At 40.5% G+C, this 17,708-nt stretch overlaps 1 protein-coding gene across 16 annotated transcripts in view; it reads right to left on the bottom strand.

The window, feature by feature from the left end:
* FOXP1 (forkhead box P1) overlaps positions 1-17,708 on the bottom strand; it is a 513,657-nt gene that overhangs the window by 242,835 nt on the left and 253,114 nt on the right. Inside the window, exon 1 of one of the 16 annotated variants that reach the window (XM_081901934.1) lies at positions 5,949-5,968. The exons of the other annotated variants lie outside the window; for them this stretch is intronic. The gene's annotated coding sequence lies outside the window, so the exon portion shown is untranslated. Of the gene's footprint in view, positions 1-5,948; positions 5,969-17,708 lie in introns of those variants that run through there. 16 annotated transcript variants of the gene reach the window in all.

The raw sequence follows: 17,708 nt of genomic DNA, 5'->3' as shown, positions 1-17,708 counted from the left end.
ACTATTTATTCTCACAGGGAACACTTACAGCCACTTCTACAGTTCTGCATATTTATGCACACCAATCTAGCGGTTGGGAAGCTATTCCCAGATTTGCGTTCTATGAAGCAGTCACAGCAATAGGGGACCACTCCCCCTCTACCAGTTTATGTACCTTCCCCTGGTGGGTAGCAAACACACAGCTGGAGACTACGCCTGCGTAGAAGCTGCCTCTGCTCTTCTGGCTTCAGTTGTCTCCTGGTTCTGGGAGGCAGTAGTGCAAGAGAGGGTGGGGAAGCACCCTTCATTTGCCTGGTCTGCCTCTTCCTCTGGCTCTGAAGCTTCCCCTGTCTCTGATTCCTGCTTCTTAGCTGGTACAGGTGCCCACACACCACTGCTCCCCTCTCTTGAGTCACGAGTCCAGCCCCACTTCCCTTGGTGTCCTGCCAGTCCCTGACAATCCATTTGCACAGGAGGGCTACAGTCTGCTATTTATAGCGCTGCTCTTCCTAGCTAGCACATCTGCTACAGCCCTATTTTGTGGGTTGGTTGGGAAGGACTTAAGGCTGGGTCCTTCCATACCAACAAGCCTACTAACTATTGAGCATTCCAGACTGCTGCTTTACATGCAGGAAAGCTTGCAATGCTGGATTACAAATAATTATTCTGCTATTCTTCACTAGTAGGAATTTCCCTCCTGCAAAGATGAGCAAGAATTTTTTTATGGGTGGAAGTGGAAGGACCTTGGGGTGGGAACACACCCTAACACGTCTTCAGAACTGGGTATCAAAAGTGCCCCTTCACTGGCTGCCAAACTGATTATGTATTTACCATTTTCCATAATTTCCAGAGTTGACAACAACAACAACACTTGTTTGGGAGAATTGGGGGAGGGGGGAATCCTTGACCTTAACTTAGATTAATTTCATTGATTAAAATGGCTAAACAAATGAACAGCATGACATTTGAAGGACTATTTTCTTCCATCCAAAATATTTTTTTAAAAAACCCCACACATTCAAATTTCAGCCTTGGCTCATTCAGGAAATTTAATTTGAGAGTTTTGTCCTAGGCCTTTCCAAGTAATCTAGGACTTGTCCTCCATGAAATGTGAATGGCGTGTCATGCAATATTAGGCAAAATTTCACACAATAGACTTCACCCAGCTCCTGCCCTTTTTAAAACCCAAGACCACAAGTCTTTAAAACCCAAGACAACAAGAAATATGTCTGTGTGTGAAGTGCCACAAGTGAATTACAGGCAAGTGAAGAGTGAAATAGGAAGGGCCATTGGCAGCTGCCTTCTACTGAGTCAGACCAATTGGTCCATCTAGCTCAGTACTGTCTCTTCTGACTGGTAGAATTCAAGAAAGCCCTACCAGGAGATGCCACGAATTGAAACTGGGTTCTTCTGAATGTAAGGTAGATGCACTACCACTGAGCTACAGCCCTTTTCCTCAGACACTAGAGCTGGCTAATCACACCTCCAGGTACCAAAAGGAAAGGCAATTTACTCAGGCTATACAAACTTGCATCATATGAGGATCAGGGAAACCATATTAGAAAAAAGAAATGAATGTGTTTACTCTGCACTGTCCTCCTGCCACCTCATCCCACTCCTCCTGATAATGAACAGTGACCGCTTACAGAGAAGCTAGTGTAGCAGTTCTGCCACACCTGGCAAGTCACTTCAAGCATATATTGGGTTTTTCTTCAGTTAAAAAAAAGGTATGTTAGTTTTCCTTTTGAAAAAGATTAAATATATTTTCTTTTGCTATTGAAATAAAGGGTTTAACATTAAATTATCCTGTGCAAACTTTATTCCATTGGGATTGTGTGGTATGGACCCCTTTTCCAGGCAACAAGCTTTGTCCTGAAATACTTCCTAAACTATCAGTTTCTTTAAAAATTCACATGGTGAAATGCAAGAGGCTGTGATAAAGTGGTAGGTACTGTGACTGGGAAGGGAAAATGCATATGCATTATGTCTGTCTTTTCTAGAACTGTCCCCAGCAAAAAAAACCGAAGACCTTCAACTCCAGGTTGAAAGATTACAAAAGTTATACAGCGCATTCTGAAACCAGGAACTGAGGTTTATTTGGAAAATTACCCATCCAAAGCACATGGGCATTACTCCAAAAAATGGCTTTTAGCCTGGACAAGAAGGAAGCAAGGACCCAGAAAGCAACGAGTTCTGCAGAACATTATATCCTACCATTTTGTGAATGAACAGGTATGGGTGAGAAGAAGAAGAGGAGTTTGGATTTGATATCCCGCCTTTATCACTACCCTAAGGAGTCTCAAAGCGGCTAACAATCTCCTTTCCCTTCCTCCCCCACAACAAACACTCTGTGAGGTGAGTGAGGCTGAGAGACTTCAGAGAAGTGTGACTAGCCCAAGGTCACCCAGCAGCTGCATGTGGAAGAGCGAGGAAGCGAACCCGGTTCACCAGATTACGAGTCCACCACTCTTAACCACTACACCACACTGGCTCTGGGTGAGCATATTATAATCCAGCACCTGGGTCCCTCTGACAGTGATTCCTGTCATTGAGTCAGGAATGCTTCTAAATTCTTCGCAAGTATTCAATTATCTTGAAACAGCATGAGGGGAAAACATTCTAGTACTCGGGTCCTGCTTGCAGGTTTCCCACAGGCATCTGATTGGCCACCGTGAGAACAGGATGTTGTACTAGATGGGCCATTGGCCTGATCCAGCAGGCTCTTCTTATGTTCTCTGACTATGACAACCCTGAGTATGGATAATCTGCAAGGAGTTCTCATAGCCCCCCAAGCCTGTCAAACCTACAGTGTGAGGGTCAATTCCAGAAACATATGTGAAGAGGTGGATGAGTTACTAGATTCTGAACGTGAGAGGACTGAGGGGTTTTAATTAGCTGACATTCCTAAATTGAAGCTATTCACTTTCCAAGGAGTTCTCATTTCAAAAAGCATAAAATACAGTCAAAGACTATCCATACAAAGACATGATAGTTCAGAGCTCCAACCACAGATTTCTTTAGGAGTAATATTTCTCAGGTTCCGTTTCCAGAGATATATAAGAGCTTGGTTGAACTCGGGACTCCGTCAGACTAGCATATGACTTCCTTGGGATCTCCAACTGATCTTGCAAAACCCAAGCTTGGCTCTGTAACCTGAAACTTCTATCTTCCCAACATCAGATTATCCACGGTATAATTGGAGCAAGTGCTCCAGGGCCTTTAGCTTGGAATACCCCCATAAGAAAACGGAGGATCACCGTGCTGTTTCAAAAAGGAATTGGAGGCAGCTAATGAGGAAGTTGCTCTCCAAACTTGTTCACTGTTTCCAGGAGGAAATGGAGAGGGTTACTGTGAGACAGTAAACACTTTATCCTAATTAATAATCAATCTGATCCAAAAAGTGTAAGATGGAAGGTGGTGGTGGTGGGGTTGATTAATTAAATGAAACAAACAAAAAATAGTTAGTTGGCTTCCAATTTAAAAATGCTTTAACTAAGCATGGGGGCAACAGACTGCACAGAGACATTTTTTGGTTTAACACAGCCACTTACTTTGTTACAGTCACCAAGTCTAGCTTGACATAGAACAAAAAACCAGTCACTGAGCAGCCCAAGGGGTGGGACCACCTATGGGCAGTTGACCTGATTTGCAGGTCCACCATGACACAAAGTGCTCTGGTGGCCCCCTCAGACAATCTGGGAGTGCTGCAACCACACATTCCCCTGATCTCTTGGATCTTCTAATATTACCTAGACAATCGGAAAGAGTTTTAGATTCTGTAGCAATGGTACTGATGGATCTTTAATTACAACTTATACAACAGAAAATAATACAGTGGTGCCTCGCAAGACGAAATTAATTCGTTCCGCGAGTTGTGTCGTCTTGCGATTTTTTTCGTCTTGTGATTTTTTTCGTCTTAGCGGTTTTAAGAAAAAGGAAGCAAAATCGCAAGACGTTTTCGTCTTGCGAAGCAAGCCCATAGGGAAAATCGTCTTGTGAAGCAACGCAAAAAACGAAAAACCCTTTCGTCTTACACGTTTTTCGTCTAGCGAGGCATTCGTCTTGCGAGGCACCACTGTATTTAGAATTTATCGGACTACATTACGTTTGTATATAAAAAAAGAACCGTCTAATGTGGCCTGGCCCAATTCTGCCTGTGGGCAAAAATCCTTCCCAGTGACTAATCACCACCTACAGCAATGTTAATGAAAAACAACCTGAAGAGGAACAATGGAAATACCACATAACTACAAATGAGAGTGAAATCTGAGTGAAGAAAACTGCCAGCAATGCTGGAAACTCCCAGGATATGCCTTTATTTAAAACTCTAGAGTGGGCTAGAGGGAAGAGGTCCCCGCCCCCCGCCCGGTCCACCCTCAGGCTTTTAAAGGTTCTAGTCCAAATAGTCACTTTCACACTCTTTAACAGCAATGATTCACTCTCTGTTCTGAAAGAGGAGTAATAATTGTTCTTGCCATTTCATCACATGTAGTTGACCCTTTGACACAGATTCTACGACATGAAACTCATTTTAATGGCCGTACAGCACACTCTAATTCTAATATGGAAGGAAATTTTTAATTTTGCAAAACATCTATAACCACGGTTTATTCTTCCAAAAGCTCCACAGATACATTTGGTGCATCAGTGTAACATCTCCGCACCTGGTATTTGCAAACAGTCTATCCCAAATTATTGGCCAAGTTTAATTATTATATTGAATGTAGACATTTTATACAGCTAGCTCTCACCAAGTTGTAGAATATTCTATCTTAGATCCACCGAAACCTGAGCACTTGGCAGAGGTCTTGTGGACAGATCGTTTCACTTGTCCTTCCGTTGGTCAAGGGCTTTGGAAGTGTCCGAAGTTTATCTCTCATTGTAGTTAATAATTTTTGTCAGGTGTGGGGAACCTTTGGCTCTCCATATGTTGATGAACCATAACACCCAGCAGCCCCTGCAAGCATGGTCAATGGCCAGGGATAATGTAAGCTGTAGTTCTACAACATCAGGCGGGCCAAAGGTTTCCCACACCTGATTTATGTAGTGTCATTCATGATAATTTTCAGTATGAATAGGAAAAACATGGCCCTACACATGCTATTTGACTCAAATTCCCATTAATTGCAGCCAAGGATAAGGCATGATGGAAGTTGTAGCCCAATAAAATCTAGAGGGCTAAATTTTCCCCATCCCTGCTTTATGAACCTAAGAAAAATACATGTTCCAGTCCCAAGGAACTGACAACCTAAATTTCAACAGAGGAGAGAAAAGACAGGGGCAAGGGTAACATAGGAAGAATGTGTGTGTATGTAGTTATGAATGTATAAGCTTAGCTTCTATGGGACAGGGGTGGGGAATTATTTTATATTAGAGGGAACTGAATCATATGGGGGGGAATCAGCTGTACACCAATAAAAAACACCTCTTCCACCTGAGGAGGAAGACCTTTGAAAGTGCAGATTGGATTGTTCTTGGCCTCTGGCACTAAGCAGAGTCTTGCCTCAGGAGAGCTTTGAAGTTATGGTTCAGGCTGAAAGCCAAGCCAACCCACACATTTAAAGGTGTTCCTCCTCAGGCAAGAAGTTGCTCAGTCCTGGGCAATCTCCCACCTGAGAAGGGATATCTGAAGGTGGGAAGCAGGCAGCATATCTAGGTCTGCAGTTAGCTAACTTGATCCAAACTTACAAAGCTCTGGGGGTGGGAGGTGAAACTCAGCTAAGGAGTGGATCCTATTCCTGGGTTATTTAATCCTATGTTAGATTGTGGCCTATTGCACCATGGCTCAGTTTTCCCAACTTCGATGAGATTTAAAATTAATGCAAGAAAAAAGAAGCAATAAGTAAGTCTTGATTCAGAAGGCAACAAGAGTGAAGTCACTATGTCCCTTTTTAATGTAATCAGCAATCTCATCTGACTGAATACTGGACAATGAAAATAAAGAGAGAAAATTAGGCAAAATAACATAATTTTGCAGGTGCTACCATCTAAATCCTTTCTCAGTGCAACATGGCATTCTTGGGAAGTAGATATATATTATCCTGTAGAAAAGCGAGAAGAAGCCATCAAGTATGAGGAGGATACTTAAGTCTGTCGAAAACCTGAAGCCAACAGCTCCTCTTCTGCAAATGGCTAATACATTTACTTGACAGATGTGGCTTTTACATCTATGGTTTTCCAGCTCAGCTTTGGTATATGGAGATTGCTGGAGTGCACAGAGTGCAATAAGATGAACTATTGGGCATAGGATACAGTCACCAGTTGTGAGATCTCGGGAAACTCAGGATGAGAATGTAAATGGCCATAGAAATTTTCAAGCTGCAGAATCAAGCAACTGGATGAAGAAAATGTCCTGAGGGTTTCACGTGTTTGGTACCAAGTTCTTAGAATAGAACATGACAACTACTAGCCTAGATAACAGGGCTGCTTTCTGAGCTTTCTGATTGTCATTACTGCATTACAATATTGTAAAAAAGATTTCATACCCACTATACAGTTAAGAAGTAGAGATGTCACTCCATTGGATGGTGTCAAGGTGGAAATATTCCACAACAGACTACCCTGTCCTGCCCCAAGAATGTCTAAGAGCCACTAAAGTCACTAGTTTAGTTGGCTTTAAAAGGTCTCTAGGCAAATTCAGGAAGACCTATCAATGACTGCCCCACATGATGGATGAAGAGCTACATTGGTGTTGTGGGTGGGTGGGGTTCTTGCCACCAGGAGCCTGCTTGGTTTGGATGCTGGGTTCAGGAAAAATCAGGAAGTTTCATCCATCCTCTGCTAATCCATTCACTCATTTGCATGCAGTTCCTGATTGCCCATAGCTGCTGGTCCAAGGATCAAGGCTACACATCCACCATATATTTAAAAGAAACACACAGCAATAATTCTGGGAACTGTAGTTTATCTATGCATACAGTTTCCTGCACCCTGAACAAGCTACATAGCTCAGGATTCATTTTGTTTGGGAAGGTGTTTTAAAATGCATTTGAAATGTATGGTGTGTACAATATAAAGCTGCAGTATGCAGTTACTGGGAGGCAACAGCAGGGTTAGGACTACACAATTCATGTTCTGCTTGTATTGCTTCTGGAGGCATCTGACCACTGAGGACACGGGATGTTGGAGAAGATGGACCTTTGCCCTCACTAAGCAGGGCTCTTTTTAGGTTCTTAAGGAAATCTTCCAAGATTACCTTGGAAACTGTGGTGCCACAAGTCCCAAGGATATAAGAAAGCTATTCTGAGATCAATTGTTTTGTTCCATAATGAAGGTGGGGAGTGAACACCCAATGGAATCAAAGAGAAACAGCACTCCATTGCTTTTGAATCTGAAGTAGGACCACCAGAAGGCTAGCTTCCCATGAAATAGAGCACTGGAAAACCAATTTGTCATGAAACCAATATGGAAGCCACATAAACTAAACTAACATGCAGGCAAGAACCATTAAATAACAGACTGTTGGCAAACCAAGTACGGAACATCTCTTTTGTTTACTGTGTACTATTTAAAAGGGTGGAGGGGGCAGTATAGTATTGCTCAATCTTTTTATACGATTCACCCAGGAAATGACTAATGTGAATGTTTACAGGCAACAGCACAAAACTATTTTTGGTCATGGGATGTTGTTCAAGACAAGATTTCCAAAAGCCTAATAATAATCTTTAGCTAACAAAAACCTCTCGCAGCATACCGGTCCTCCAAGGAAAAATGGTGTTTCCTTTCGTGGACAGTTAGCAATGTAGCTATCAAGAAAGAAAGCAAAAGAAAAAATAAATAAAACTAATCAGACTTCTTAATTTCAAGGCATCCTTCTCCATATTGTATTTTGTTATATGGCAAACTAATTCATGGGTTAGCTATGCAGTATATAAATCTTAGAAGTAAATAAATACAAAAATAGGCACCTTTGTGTTTTGTTCTAATGTGTTCCAAAGATGTTAATATGAGCAGTAGTTATAACACATGCTTAACATCGAAATGTTCTTTAAAATACCTTAAATGTTTGATCCAGTCAACATCAAAAAAGAATAAAATCAGATTTTTAAAAATACAAAGTAGAATAGGTAGATAGAAAGATAATTATTAGAATGCCCATCTAATATAGGCCAGGATGGCATTCTGAATATAGTTGATTTTAAAATTTGCCTGGTTATATTACTAATGTAACATATAGTGTTTTCAGTCTACACAACTCCATACATACATAGTTACTACAGTAGTTAATATGCAACAGTTCAATCCCAGGATTAGTACAACAAAACAGTATACGAGGGTTCATTGCACATGTGTGTGCTTTTTAAAGATGGCAAGGGTACCAAAAGACTCAGCATTTGTTTATCTGGAAGCCTGTAATGCTGAATACTGAAAAGACACTTCCACCCCCCTGTTAATCCCGGCTTCTTAAGGGAACACTCAGTAAGATAATGAATCCTTTAAACGTTACATCTTGTGTCTTGCATTATTGTGGTGCACCAACTCTCCACATCAAACAGTCATCAGGACTATTACAAAGTGGGCTTATAAGAGAGTGGCTGAAAAGGCGCTGTGTGAAAAGAAGTGGAAAATTAAAGCTGAGGCAGACGAAGAAAGGGCTTAATTTACTGGCATGTACAGTATGCAAATGAGATTACTCTCAGTTTAACTGCATCATTTATGTCCATAATAACGGCATCATCATTACAGGGCTCAAATTAAATTACACCATAATTAGCATATCAAAGTGATTGGTTAAAGTTTAAAACAAATACCCAATTTTGTTAATGAACAGCTGTAATTGTCATGTACACTTCAATGAAAACTCCCTAAACAAATATATGTTTTAGAATAGAGAAAAGATTTTCAAGTAGACAGGTCTGCAGCTGAGGAAAATTGCCTTTTTTTAATAATTAAAAAAAAGACAGGATGACATAGATTATTCTGTTAATGTTAATATATGTTCATCTTTTTAAAGAAATAAAACATTCTATCAAAACAAGTCTGAACACCTTATAATTATTCTACTGAAACCAATGGAGGCAAAATCCAGTTACCGCTTTTGACCTTGAACTACTCAAACTCCCTATGCACAGGTGTCCTGTCTGCCACTAGTAAAGGTCTTCTCAAAAAACATTATTTTCCTAACTTTTCCAAGGTGTATCTAAGAAGCTGTGACATGCAAGAAGGAAACTTAAGAAACTTGCTACTGTACATACAAATGCCTTGCACTGTGATTCTGCTTAATTCCCTTATAAAATGGCTAAAAGGCTTATGGTCAGGAAACAAGGGTTGGAGGGAAGGGCAAATTGGGTACACTTCCCCTGTATACTAGTACTCTAGCTAGTTGATGACATGATAACATAATAGGCAACCTACAATTCAATTTCCTTTAATTTAATCATATGTACACAGCAGATTTTGGAGGTGGGAGTGGGGGATTTGGGGTCTCATTAAAATAGATGGAGAGGTGGTGCTAGTGGTTTTGTCAATGTCAGCCTGAGAGCAAGTAATGTGCTTCTATAGATCAATCACTGCTAAAATGCATACAGTAAATGTACAGTAAAAAAAAAAAATCATCCTTGTGCCACATGCAACTTAATGAATCAAGAAGCATGGTGCATAATATTAAAATATTATAAGCAAGCTTTCTGGCAGTTCATCTGGATAACAATCGAGACTACACATGACCATAATTGCAAAGCAGCAGTGTCAAAGGAATCGGCAATGTTAAAGAAAATAAACCCCTCTCCCACCCACCCCCTTTTTGTTTACGTCTGTGTCACTGGACTATCATTGTCCAACTCTGAGCATTAAAATATGTATTTTGCGGCAAAAACGAGAATGCACTTTCAAAAATACTTAACAAGCAAACTGAATGTCTTATTAAATCGATATTATCAAAACAGTGTTCAAAGATTTAAAGAAAGTAGCTTTTCATTTTATTCATCGAGGAATCCATTAAAGCCTGAGCTCTGAAGTAGTATGTAAATTATGTGCCTTTCAAGGTAGAGCTAGGGCAAATTCACTCCATCAACTAATGATGAACCTCATTATGTGCAGAGAGTATTCATAATGAGGAAACAAGCCACCCGCCATTCCATGTTCTAACATAAATCCCTGTAAAATGTGAATTTCTCCATGTCTAATTAAAGGCTACTAATTCCTATTACCTCCCTCAACGTCCCCCTCCCAAAAAAAACCAGAACACAACATGCAGAATTATTATTTTTTAAGCATTTCTAGATTTTTGTAAATTATGACATTGATTATATAGCACTACTGCATATATACTGTGTATATGATTACTTCAAATTGCACCATTTCTAGCATTTGGGGGTTAGAATATTTTTTGAATACAAGAGCTCATTGATTTGCTTTTTTGTTTAAAAAGCTTCAAGTTATTCAGTACCAGCCTATAGATCTCACATGAAAAATAAATAAAAGGAGGGGCAAAGGCAGTAGGGAATGTACAAAAAGAATAAACATATATCTGTGTGTACACATGTATGTGCATGTTCACACACACCCAACCAGCTATTAAGTCAATCAGAAAATTGACTATAGAAATGGCCAGAGTAAACAACAGGGGCAGAGTCGAGTCACTGTTAAGTGCTTTAGAATTCATTGATTTCAATGGGAAAGATTTAATACTGTATTTAATTCTCCAGTATATATCCATGGGACTTTAAAGTGCTTAACTTTTGCTACATCATGTCCTAGGGGTTGTACCAGCAGGCTGCAATTTTTTTTAGTACCTTGCTTCATCTTTGCAAATTCCCACATTTGCCATTTATACCGCTTAAGTAGGAATTTCTCAGGTCAGGTTAACTTATCATCTCTTCACAAGACTTTATATCCTTGTAGTTATTTGTGATATATACCACTGCATTTTCCAGAATCAACATGGACAGGTTTTAGATTTTTAGGTTTCTCTGAAGTGAAGATTGTTAGAATCTTTTTAGTTGGGGCCTGTGTTTTGTTTTTCATTTCTCTATTTACATTAAATACTACACATACCTAAGGAGGGGGGCGGGGATGTTTAGTAGAAAATATCCTGCTGGAGCTGAGTAGCCAAAAAGAAAGAAGAAGAAGAAGAAGAAGAAGAAGAAGAAGAAGAAGAAGAAGTAGTAGTTACACTACTACAGACAAATATATTAGTAGCATGCCATCCAAAAAGTTCACATTCATGTGTAAAAAAAAAAGACACCATCACCTAATCATTCCAATGAAGGCTTAGAATTTGAATAAAAACTCGCACTTCGAAAAGAATAATTGTGCTTTACACAACCCTGCCTTGTTTATAAAAGAAATAAAACACACATATTAAAATATGTACATATTTACCAGTGTGGATTTGCAGGACCATCATAATTTTTTTTTAAAAAAAAAATACTTTGTTTTAAAAGGACATTGCTTCTTTAATTGTATAGAAAGAGGCTCCACTATAAAAAGCTTCTTGAATGAGTGCACGCTTACTCTTTCCTACACTCTGAGGAGGATTCCCCCCCCCCCCTTTTAGGTCAGCCAGTCATGCACTAGGAAGACAATCCTCCAAAAATAACTTGTCCCTCCCCCGGAGCACAGAGTTTAACAGCCTACCTTTGTTCTGGTCCTGCAGATAATAACTGGCAAGCCTCAAGACTGCAAAGATTTTGGAAGAGCCAAGGGTGGTTCAGAGTAATCACAAGTGGAGAAGATGACGGTGAAGGGAGAAATAACAGAAAAAGCCTCTAAAAGAAATTGGTCTGGCTGACAATTGGTCTCAGCAACGCATTTGCATCTGTGGCACTGTTTATACAGGACTGAGTGCACCTCTGGGCTCCGGCAGCCTCTACAACTAGTGGCATTTTAAAAGGACGTAGGCATGAAAATCAAGAGAAACAACACACCTCTCTTTGGACGAAGGTCTGAGACACCTAAGGCAGAATATTGGGGGGGGGGGCGCTTTGCCTTTTGGTTTTGTTTTGCTTTAAAGCAGCCTCTGTATCCTTATTAGTTTGAGTGACAAACGTCCCGGGCTAAATCGACATTCTTACCTTAATGTTCCTAGCAAAAGGCTCCGGCAAACAATGCTCATGGAAGGCGCATGCAAAAGACAGGTTTCAAGGGGTCAATCCACAGCTTTCAAAAAATTAATTTAAAACAAAGAAAGCCCCCCCAAAAGAAAAGGAAAATACCCACAGTGAGTCATATTTCCAAACAGACGCATCTCAGCTTGGGCTGCACGGTGGCATAAAGCAGGTTTACATACACAGAGCTGTGTGTCAGGAGGCAGAGTTCTTTAAGATTTACTTGACACTTATTTTCCGGGAAGCCTTTTGTGGAGTTGTGCCGTTTGTTTCTTATTGTCTGTGAAGCAGTTAGAAGCTTCTCCCTGAGGGGGCCCCTCAGCCCCTGGCTCGGCCGCTTTGACAGGGAGGTAACCATATTAGGATGTGTATGGTAAAGTAAACAATAACATAGTTGCAAAGAAATGGAATTTCTCTCTCTCTCTCTTTCGGCTAATGGTGTTGGTGTCTGCCCTGTTTTTAGCCGTTCCCACTAGTTTTGTGCTCTAGTTCAAACAGGCCTTCATTTAATGAAAACAAAAAAGAGGGAGTGGGGAGGTAAAGGAAAGAAACAAGCATTTCCAGCTTCCAAACTTCTTTCTAAAAGGTTCCCCCCCATCTTTTTTTTTTTAATGACAAGAGGGGGAAAAAAGGGGGGAGGAAAAGCTTTAAGCATCCCACTAAGAGGCATGGCAACTTAATTATTACGATGCACAACCAGTATTTTTGAAAGTCCCTACGGAATTATTAAGCAGGATAAAGAACACTAAATGCGGTTGTTTAACAATGACTATCTTTTTAAAAGGCACAGACCAAAGGTGCTAGTTAGAGTCCAAGCATATCCACTGAACAGCCTCACCTTTACTAGATGTGTGAGTTGGGCAAGCACATGCAAGTCTGCTAGCTCTCCATGCTAAAAGCGTTTTATTCGGAACAGTAAAGGCAGGTGTCAAGTTATTTAATTAGAGGCAGCACTACTAAGCATTTGACAGGCGAGCAGCTCCTCCAGAAACAACCCACCATCACCCCAACACACAAAAAAGAACGCATTCTAAAAGACACACTTTTTACACCAATTGCTATTTCAAAACCACAATGTCACTTACAAAGTAAGTTGCCAGGATCAGAAAAAAGCAGACTCTCCCCACATGAAGGCTGCAAACCTGTGCCTTCTTATGTGAGAGTTATGTTCCACTGACATCAGTCACACTTATGTACAGACAGCACTTAAGTTCTGGAAATCGTGAAAGACCAGGAAATCAATCGAACAGGGCACAAGACTGCAGCCTAAGAGATTAGCATTTAGAGGTGCAAGCTGAGTATAAAATCTACATATCTGAAGTCAGTGCAGTTGGGGTGGGGGTGGGGGTCGGAGAGTGTGTGGAGAACACACACACATGTAGAGGCAAGCAAGTGAGTTCCCATGTCTTCGCCCAACCTAAGCAGGCTGCCTGGAGCAGTTACCCTTCCAGGAAGACATGACATGAGGTCAGGTCATTTAAAAGTATTTTGTAGCATTACCAGTCAGCATAAGTCATCAGACAATGAGAGACAAAGCAGACATTCTCTGGAAAAGAAGCTGACAAAAGGGTTCAGTGAAGCCCCCCCCCCCCCCCCGTGTTTCAGGCACCAGGGAGATAAGGGAGGTTGGGACTTGAGAAGCAGGGGATAGGGAGGCATTAGGGGTAGGGGGAACAAACTGAGCAAAAGGAGGGGGGAGAGAGAGAATATACAAATACAGCAGACACCTGCAAGGTCAAGCCTCTTCAAACTAATTCTCCCTTTTCTTGTTATGGAACCCTGAACCAGAATTTTGGTACAGAGTTCTTTCAAAACCTGCCTCCAGTTCTCTCCAAGCTACTGAATTTTCAGGGAGTTGAGACCCTGTGTTTCTCTCTCTGTACTGCCTTGCATGCAAGAACTAGACAGATAAATAAATAAATGGATGGATGGATAGATGAAGGAATAAAAGGACAAGTTAACACAAGGAGATATCAAAATCAATGAATCACACAAACAACTAGCAGTTCAAAAGTTCAAAGACATGATGGCCAGTTCACTAACGTCCTAGTACTCAACCAATAATAAACTTGACTCCATCACTCCTCATACTATAGACAATTTCATAACATCATTTTCATTAGCTTGTCCTGGTGAAAACTGCTAGCTATTTATGTATATGCTAAAATAAATTAGCCATTTCATCGAGCAGCACGATCCGTATAAAATGCATTAACACAATGCTCAATTTTACAGTTGGGGTAAATAATACATCAATATATTCAAATACAAAATGATTTTATCTATATTATCATCATCATTGTTGTTATTATTGTGGAGCTCCTGCTCTTGCATTCTGCTCATGCAGAAAGTATTTTATTGGATTTATTTGTTTCAATTATATATATATATCACACACACGTACACACATACATGCATACCTACAGTGAAACAGTCCAATGAATCTTAGCGGTGGGATCTGGGGGGGGGGAGGAAATCTAATATTTAAAACAAATGGGCTTGGATCCAAAGAAACGTGAATGGAAGGAGAAAATGCACTAGTGCTGTTCCATGAACTCTTGTGGAAAAGGAAACGGGAGACTGCTTGAATGCATCAGGGTAAGAAGTAGGACTGGCTGCTGTAGTATATGAAGGGAAGTGCTCCATAAAAATATACTGAGAATTATCTTGTACAAAGTGTCACACAAGGGCTTGCACACATGTAGGAACTGCTCTGGATCCGGGGGTCACTTTTTCATGCCATGCTCTTCTGTTAATTGGGGAAAAACCATTCCATGCAGAGAAGGTGCTTTTTCTGCTAGTGCAAGGGCAGCTTTGCTCCCAACCCATAGAGAAAAGTTCAGCCAATAATATGGAAAACATTCTTTACAACATTAGATAATCATGCAAGTTAAGAAATTTGAGGCAGTGAAAAAAAATGGAAGTTTCTCCATTGCAATAAAAATATGTGTATTAACGTAGTAGGAAAGGTGATGAAAAAACTAAAACATATTAAGCAGCATTTGGCCCTGGCATTCCATATACTACATTTTAGAATAAACAACCTGGATTCGCAGTTGAGGCTAAGGAGGCAAAAGTGTGAGCAGCACCAGCAGCCAGGTGGACGTATCAGCTTGGGTCTCCAGGGGACATACAATATATTTAATAGCATAGGTATAGGTAAAATACATTATAATAAAAACACAGGAAGTCCATAAAAATCCACAAGTAACCCCTAATAGCAACAACAAATAGCTTTAGCAGCACAACAAACAGCAAACACCACCAGCACAGTTGAAAAGACTATGGGAAAGGTCATTTGATCTGGAGCTAAAAAAATGTCCACAAAGATTCCAGGAAGACCTCACTGGGGAGTGTGTTCCACAAAGGTGGAGCCGCAGCTTAAAAGGCCCATCTCCCTTTTCATCTTCCTCCAACCATCCCTGAAAGGAGGGACCCAGAAAAAGGAACCTCAGATGAAGCCCTAAGGGTTAGGGAAGGCTGATACTGAGACAGGTGCTCCAGAAGTTATTTGGGTTCTGAGCCATAAGGAGTTTCATAGGTAAACGCCAGTACTTTGAATTGAGCTCTAGTCACCTAATCCAGCTGTGACAAAACTGGTGTTACATGCTCAGCTTGCACCAAACCTTTCAGTACTCTGGCAGCTGCATTCTGAATTATTTGAAGCTTCCAAACAGCCTTCAAAGGCAGCTCCATGTAAAGTGAACTGCTATGATCCATTCTTGAGGTTAGCAGAGCATAAATAACTGCAGTCAAGCTACCCTTTTCCAGACAGGCTTGTAGTTGGACCACCAGCCTGTTGGAAGGCACTCCATGTCACCAAGACCACTTGCGCCTCCAGTGATGGGAACCTGCAAACTATGAACACGCTTCTTCAGATAGGAAGGAAATCATATGGGTGGCATCCTTGAAAATCAATCATAGTGTCCTTTACTGCTTCTCATAGGAGATGTGCGTCATATGATTTCCACCAATTTGTCTCATCTTACTTCCCTGGGCTGAAAATCCAAAATACATGGTTTCATAACAGGCGGAAACAGAAAAATGCTATCCCTAGGTATCCCACCCACTGGATCATGAGGTGCGTGACTCAGTTACATATTACAACTGCCACACAGAGACAGCATGGAATAGTCCTCAGGCAGCAGTTGTAATGTGTATAAGGGCTCCCCACTTATACACACTCTGCTAAGTTCTGTGCCCTTCCTAAGAATCTGTGGCAGGGGGGTGGAAATTCTCCAGATGAAGGCACTAATCTGCATTAGGCACCCTATATTTTATAAAATCTGCCAGGTAGGTTCTGTTTCAAGTAGCTTTTCCACATAGTAATTAATTATCATTTGTAGAACAGTAGATATAATGTTCTGAGTAGTATCTCTTAGAACACTAGAACGATACAAGGACAGCACAAGCAATGCGTCCACACAATATAGAAGGGGGTCTATAAGAGAACAGCAAAAACATAAAGCTCAAGAACTGTGCAGACATGTATCAAGCGTATAGGCCTGGTAGAAATAGTGCTGCTTTTGCATAAAAAATTAATGACTGAATTACTAAAGTGGGAATTCTAGCTTCCAGTATCTTTTTCCACCACAGGCCACTCAAGTGGTTTCACTATCACAGCATCAACTATGGCAAAAAGGCCATTAAAAGGGTCATTTCCAGAGTGAGCATTTCAAGTAAAGAAACCATGAACCTCTGCCCTAGGGCACAATGCATAACTTATATCACGTTAATTCCTTCCCCAAAACATGTTTTAGGGGACTCTGACAAGCCAGGTGGTTCCTTCCCTCTTCTCCCATCAGCTCCCTTCTCAAATGCATTGTCTAGTAACATATTAATTGAGTCAATGTCAAAGCTTAAGCTGGAGAAAACTTCATCATATTTTAAAGCCAGAACACTATATAAAAAAGGGGAAACAGAATTGAATTTCCAATCCACAGGTTTAAGACATGCAACTTATTTCCTTGGTAAGTGTGTCAAAAAAGTAGTGGACTCAAAGCAGCTAGCCAGTGCACAAACTGTTCTCCAAAACTCTGCCAATAATGGAGAATGTCTAACTATTTTTTTCTATATTAAAAAATTCTTAGTTCAATGCTGTTCTTTTTTGTTTTGTGAAGAGGACAAAGCTCCACTTGGCACACAGAAGAAACCAAAACCTTTTACCCTCATTACTCGAACCATTTTTGAAGCTTGGGCTCTAGCTGTGAAAATCTAATTAATCAATTAACCAACTGCACCACTCAGCTGACCATATGTTAACTTAATTCCTTTAAAAAATATATTTCACATGAGCAGTTCTCTTTGCTCACCATTTATTATTGATTTATTTCAGTCTGCTGTCTGACCATCTCACAGCATCAAGAAAGGTAAGTGTTTTAAATGAATTGGAAAGCAATATTAGAAAAAGATGAAAAGGTAATACTGTATTTCATACTAAAATATGAAATATAGTTTGCTAAAATGGCCTTTCACCTGATTAGTCACAGCTATTAATTGCCAAGTGGCATACACAACATGTTCAACAATCTACCAGTTCCACACAACTATGGAGAACAAGGTCCATCAATGGAAGAACAATAAATATCCTTATTCCTCAATATCATGGGACTCTTATTATCTGCACTAAGTCCACAGCTATGGTGAGAGATTCACCAATCACTTATGGTAGAGAATCTAGGA

This window comes from Podarcis melisellensis (genome assembly GCF_964234715.1).
Source record: "Podarcis melisellensis genome assembly, chromosome: 2".
Classification (NCBI taxonomy): Eukaryota; Metazoa; Chordata; class Lepidosauria; order Squamata; family Lacertidae; genus Podarcis; species Podarcis melisellensis.
This window is presented reverse-complemented; position numbering and strand designations above follow the sequence as displayed.